The sequence below is a fragment of the Oncorhynchus tshawytscha genome, linkage group LG26 (genome assembly GCF_018296145.1).
Source record: "Oncorhynchus tshawytscha isolate Ot180627B linkage group LG26, Otsh_v2.0, whole genome shotgun sequence".
Taxonomy (NCBI): domain Eukaryota; kingdom Metazoa; phylum Chordata; class Actinopteri; order Salmoniformes; family Salmonidae; genus Oncorhynchus; species Oncorhynchus tshawytscha.
Window position 1 is genome coordinate 39,545,216 of NC_056454.1, and position 6,748 is coordinate 39,551,963.

At 41.8% G+C, this 6,748-nt stretch overlaps 1 protein-coding gene across 1 annotated transcript in view; it reads right to left on the bottom strand.

Annotated features, from left to right (window-relative positions):
• LOC112225616 (DNA-binding protein SATB2) overlaps positions 1–5,655 on the bottom strand; it is a 95,819-nt gene extending 90,164 nt beyond the window's left edge. The window contains exon 1 of the mRNA XM_042306622.1: positions 5,534–5,655. The gene's annotated coding sequence lies outside the window, so the exon portion shown is untranslated. The remainder of the gene's footprint in view (positions 1–5,533) is intronic.
• Positions 5,656–6,748: the final 1,093 nt, after the last annotated feature.

Genomic DNA, 6,748 nt, shown 5'->3' on the forward strand with positions numbered 1-6,748 from the left:
GTCAGGGAGGTGCCCAAGAACCCAATGGTCACTCTGACAGAACTCCATAGTTCCTCTGTGGAGATGGGAGAACCTTCCAGAAGGACAACCATCTCTGCAGCACTCCCCTAATCAGGCCTTTATGGTAGAGTGGCCAGACAGAAGCCACTCCTCAGTAAAAGGCACATGACAGCCCACTTGGAGTTTGCCAAAAGGCACATAAATGACTCTCAGACCATGAGAAACAAGATTCTCTGGTCTGATGAAACCAAGATTGAACTCTTTGGCCTGAATGCCAAGTGTCACGTCGGGAGGAAACCTGGCACCATCCCTACGATGAAACATGGTGGTGGCAGCATCATGCTGTGGGGATGTTTTTCAGCGGCAGGGACTGGGAGACTAGTCAGGATCGAGGGAAAGATGAACGGAACAAAGTACAGAGATCCTTGATGAAAACCTGCTCTAGAGCAGTCAGGACCTCAGACTGGGTTGACCTTCCAACAGGACAACAACCCTAAGCACACAGCCAAGACAACACAAGAGTGGCTTTTGGACAAGTCTCTGAATGTCCTTGAGTGGCACAGCCAGAGACCGGACTTGAACCTGATCGAACATCTCTGGATAGACTTGAAAATAGCTGTGCAGCGACGCTCCCCATCCAACCTAACAGAGCTTGAGAGGATCTGCAGAGAATAATGGGAGAAACACCCCAAATACAGGTGTGCCAAGCATGTAGCGTCCTACCCAAGAAGACTCCAGGCTGTAATCACTGCGAAAGGGTCTGAATTCTTATGTAAATGTGATATTTCAGTTTTTTATTTTTAATATATTTTCAAAAATATCTCAAACTTGTGTTTGCTTTGTCATTATGGGGTATTGTGTGTAGATTGATGAGGGGGGGGACAATCCATTTTAGAATAAGGCTGTAATGTAACAACATGTGGATAAGTCAAGGATTTTGAATACTTAACGAATGCACTGTATATGACAGGTTTTAAACCAAAACGATAAACCTATAGTTAATGGGTTTTTTTCGAACTTTAACGATAAATATTGTAATGGTCCACTGGCCAAAGTATAAGCCATGGTGAGGCCAGAGAACTATGCCCGAAGCCACAGGCCAAGGCCCTCTGTGAAACCTTTACTGGCGAATTCAAATCGTCGGGAGGGCCACGGCAGCACCGCTCCATGCTGTCACAAACACCAACGTGGTAATTTACTATACGCTGCATCTGTGACCACACATTCCTTTAACATTGTGGAATTTGAAGGAGTATATTCTCAGTGCTAAGACGTGATACGGAGAGCAAAGGCAAATAGGCTAGTAAAAAAAAGCATTAGCCTAATAATTATAATAATTTAATTAACCTATAGATAATAACATCAACCACAACTAAATTATATAGAACTATTAATATTAATAATAATAGTAACAATAATTATAATAAAATAATTCCTGAAAAAATAGTCTTAATTTAATTAACGTAAAATGGCTCAGTATTCAGTAAAAGGTCTAAGCAATGTAAACCTTCACTTCAGCGAAAATGTAACTGCTCAATGAACCATGGCTTAAATCACCCATAATTAGAGAGGAAGGAGACTAACGCGAAATGAATGGCTGACGTTAAAACAGAAAACAGACAATTAAACAAAATCCTACAAAAATAAATAGCCTACATATTTTGCAGAACACCGATTTCTTTCACCAGATTCGTCACCTACGTCAATTAATCTTAATTAATGTATATATAAGGACATGTCATGGCCACGATTCAAGTTGGGAGTGGGAACGCACACATCTTTACAGTATCACTTGTGGTCACACCATTTTTGGACTCTATATTTGCACAACAATAGTCCCTTTGGTGGCTTGTCGACCGATATGATCAATTCATAAACATTGTATTCAAATCCATTGCCGATTATAGCCCATCTAACACCATCCACAAAAATAAATACTGTAGACCAGTAGTAGCCTATGTAGTCTTCACCCGAAGAATATTAGGATACCTTTCTATCTTAAACTACCAAAATATAAAGCACATAGCTCGACAATATCAAACAACTCAAACTATCTTTTGTGGTTGCCGGTTGGCGTACGAGTGAACCTTACAGTGCAATTTAATGTTCTGGTTCAAGTGATCCGCGAGGTTCTGAGTGAATTTGAGGCGCGCCTAATGGCTTGTTTTTAAAGGATGTATCTCGTTGCCGGTTAGGATTAATGTGTCTTTTAATCGACAGTCTAAGAGACGGAGCGGCAGTTGGAGCGCACCTTCAGCCCCAGTCTAAATTGCTTCCATACAAAGGTCATGACTCAGAGTCCATTATTGCCCCGAATAATTTTTTTCCCCGCTAATCGCCCTGTGCGCTACAGCGCTGCTGTCAGTAGGATTACATGAACTACTCGTGACTGTATAGGCCTATTAATACTAGAGATGGTCGATACCATCCCAAATGTTCTGTTTACTCAGCAGGTAGGACCTTCCTGTTTTCATTTTAGACTGATAGTCATCTCTCTGTGGTTTGTTAGTGTCTTAAATTTATGCCTGTGAAAGTTTGTGTGCCTGCGTGTGAGAGAATGTTTGTTTGCTGAGCTACTTTGTTGTTCTTCCTCTTTTGAAAATCGAAACGAATGGCACCTGAATGTTTTTGCAATATGGAGAAACAGTTTGTGATATATTGAAAACCTAAACATAAAATGTGCTATATACACACAAACATCTGCCACAATAATGATATTACTTATATATTTTTTAAAACAAACACCTAATACACCTAATATTATTATTATTAGCCTATTATTATTATTATTATCACTAATATGCTATTAGTATCACTATTATTATTATTATATTTGGCAAAGCAATTGAATAACTTCACAGACAATATTAAAATTAAATCAGTCGTGCATTTTCAAGAAAAAAACGTATATGCTTATGAAAGTAAGACAAATTATAAGTGTTCGTATTCCCTTTGTGCATGTTCGATAGCCTATTTACGTTTTGGTTCAGCTATTCATTGTGAAAAAGGTTGAATGATGGCAGACAAACATAAAGCAAACATTAATGTAGGACACATTAAAAACGTCAGCAAGGTATGGGGCGGCAGGGTAGCCTAGTGGTAAGAGCGTTGGACTAGTAACCGAAAGGTTGCAAGTTCGAATCCCCGAGCTGACAAGGTACAAATCTGTCGTTCTGCCCCTGAACAGGCAGTTAACCCACTGTTCTATGCCGTCATTGAAAACAAGAATTTGTTCTTAACTGACTTGCCTAGTAAAATAAAAAATCAGTAGGCCTAAAATGAAAATTAGATATCCTATCCGGAAATACGCACTTTGATGCTCACTTTAATATGTACTTAACATATGTACTTAATATGTACTTTAACTACTTTATATAATATGAACCTCTGAGCAAACTAAATCAGTTTTAACTTTTCGTGCTAATTGCGTTTATCAAGAAAAACAGTAATCTTCTAATACCTGTTTCGAAATTGAGTCCTTGGGAGCTACGACATGCAACAAAGAGGATTGTTTTTCCTTAAACTAAATGCCATGACCCTGGCACCCTCGTCGCCTTTTTTTTTCTCTGAATACGTTTTTACCTGAAATAAAATCCGTCTGACCTAAAGACGCAGAGAGAGAAAGTTAGGGAGGGAGAAGGCGAGTTGTTATCGTCAGCACTCTGCACTGTGTCATTGGGCCGAAGTATTTGACAGTTGGAATGATCTGTAAATACTTCATTAAACTGTATATGAGTTAGGCTACCCCTTGTGCCTCATGGTCCACTTCTGGTAAGATTTACAAATGATAACATAAACACACACCCCCAAGAAATCTATTCGTGTTTGAAAGAGGTGGAGGTAGGAGGGGCTCGCGAGCTTCCAGAATTTGATCGGCCCACTTAAATTAAGAACAAACAGCGGAGGTCGAGTAATGATGGATGGAGCGCGTGCACAATGTTTGGGCCAGGAATCATTTGACCCGCTACATGGATTGTCCTCCAGAAGGACACCATGCCAGATGTGCATTATTGTCAGTAATTGTACAGCATTCTTCATATGACTTCCTATGGGATGTATGATAAGCCTTTACTGGAAAACAAGAGGAGAAATCATGGAATATCAGACTGGGCAATGCTCTATTCTTGAACATCTAGAAATTGAGACAAACAATTATTCAAATGGGCAACTGAGTGACTTAGTTATCTTGATGAGCATGTTATAGCTCAATGAAGGGCTCAACAGGAAGTTTATTATGCACATTATAAACTGGGTGGTTCGAGCCCTGAATGTTGATTGGCTGACAGCCATGGTATATCAGACCATACACCATGGGTATGACAAAACATTTATTTTTACAGCTCTAATTACGTTGGTAACCAGTTTATAATAGCAATAAGGCAACCCGGGGGTTTGTGGTATATGGCCAATATACCACGGCTAAGGGCTGTATCCAGGCACTTCACGTTGCGTCATGCATAAGAACAGCCCTCATGCCTTATTGCTTAATTATGGAATGGTGTTTGCTTGACATTTTAATATCTGAAATAAGTTAGCGGTCTTTAATGGGTGTATATGAGGGGCACAACAGCAAAATGACAGGTCCACTGGTTGTTGAGGGTATAGGGTGTTCAGATATTGGAACAGGATGTATGGCTACAAGTCTAACTCCATTTCCATCCTGTCTCTTTAACCTACAGTTAGATTACAGCATCGGGGAGGTGTAGCTCAGCTGAAAACACTGTTTTTCCAACACCGTTGTCACACATTTATCCTCTGACCCAACGCCTAAAAGGGGACGTCAAGCTCAGGCATTTGGTTAGAGCACATGGAAACAGATATGGTTGAATACTAGCCCTATATTCAACCCAAGTACAACTATTCATGTGAGTAAGGAGGTAGGTAGGGAAGAAAGAGAGAAGGAGAGAGAGAGGTGGAGAGGGGGGAGAGAGAGAGAGGTGGGGAGAGAGTGGAAAGAGAGAGAGAGGGGAGAGAGGGAAGAGAGAAAGAGAGAGAGGGGGAGAGGAGAGAGAGAAAGAAGGAGAGAGGGGAGAGAGAGAAGGGGAGAGAGAAGGAAATCTTATCTGTTCATCAATAAAGGAGGGGCTTGGAGGGTGACCATTTTATAGCTACTGATGCTGCAGCCATTTGAGAGTCGTCAAAGGCAAGCTGATAGGGTTTGAAGTCCACCTCACTAAGTCAAGCAGACAGAACATCAAACACATTTCTAACTAATCAACACACAGGTCCAACATCAAACATATACACTGATGCACGATCGCACATGCACACGCACATTCGTAGGCACATAAGCAAGTAAGCACACACACACATGCGCTCACACACGCACACACACACACATTTATCGCTTTACCCATCAATATTGGTGGCCTTGACTCAGAGCTCACATGAGTATCTCTCACCAATGAGCACTCAAGCAGGAAGCCTTGAATTCTGGGAAAATAAACTTCAGGCTCAGCAGTTATATCATACTACATTGTTTTGGTGTGAAGTTCAGTTGCCCTGATGCATGTAGATGTTGAAGTCTTCTTACCATGAGTTTCATCAGACCCTGGGGTCTTGTGGTTTGCATGGTCTTGTCCCAATCAGTGTGTCACTGTCTCAGCCGTCCCCCAGTGTTTCCGTCTCAAATGCATCTGAAGCGCTTTTCCGAACCCGGACATGAGAATGGCTTTGTGGGTAAGACAATAGCGGAAAAGACTGTTTCTCTTCGTGAATCCCTTAGTGGGCGGAGCTAGCTGCCATGAAGAATGTCAATCATTGACTGACAGACACCAATGAGGAAGCTTTAAATCTCCCAGGTAAATCCCTTTGATTTGCTAAAAAACAAAAAGCTACAAAAAGCAGTTAATCATTGAAAGCCCTAGTGAAAGACATTTAATGTCCCAAAGATGAAGGGAACAAATACCTTGGTCTGAGCGTCCAACAAATGAACAGAAACCCCAGGATGGGTTGGAGACACAGATTCCGGTTCCACACAAGGGATTTCAATGTGTCTTATTGAGCGTTTCTGTGTGTGCATATAATTGTGTGTGTGTGTGTGTGTGTGTTTGTGTATGTGTGTGTGCTGCAGCTGTCCCTGTGTGGCAGTGTTGGTGTGATACTGATCTATTCCTTGGTAAGGAGAGGCCAGGGTTAGAGGCCAGGGTTAGAGGCCAGAGCAGTGCTGTGATCTCCTGTTTGTTATTGCTATGCTGCCTTTGGACAGGTTAACACAGCACTACATCAACCCCCTCCTTTGAGTTTGACAGTACGGTAGTACTACCACCTCCCCCCACCGCCTTATCAATCAATCCATCTATCCATTCTTCAAAAGCCCTCTGTGGTCCTACTAACATGGAACATATTGAGGGCCGTGTAGTGCCAAGGCCAGGAAGAAGCAGACAGCATCTGAAATGCAACCCTATTCCCTACATAGTGCAATAGTTCTGACCAGAACTGATAGAGTTCTGGTCAAAAGTAGTGCTCTATGTAAGGAATAGGGTGTCATTTGGTGATGGCTTTGGTGGTGGCTTTATAACTGCTAATCACAAACAGATATATTTATCAGACCTCAGCCCGTCACCACCACACTACAACAACCACCTGCAGCACCACCACCACCAATACGACTACAACCAACAACACTACAACCACCACCACCACTACCACTAAAACAACTACCACCAACAATACTACTAGACCACCAGCAGCAATAATACTATCACCACCACCACCACCACCACAAGCACTGTTAAAACCACCATTA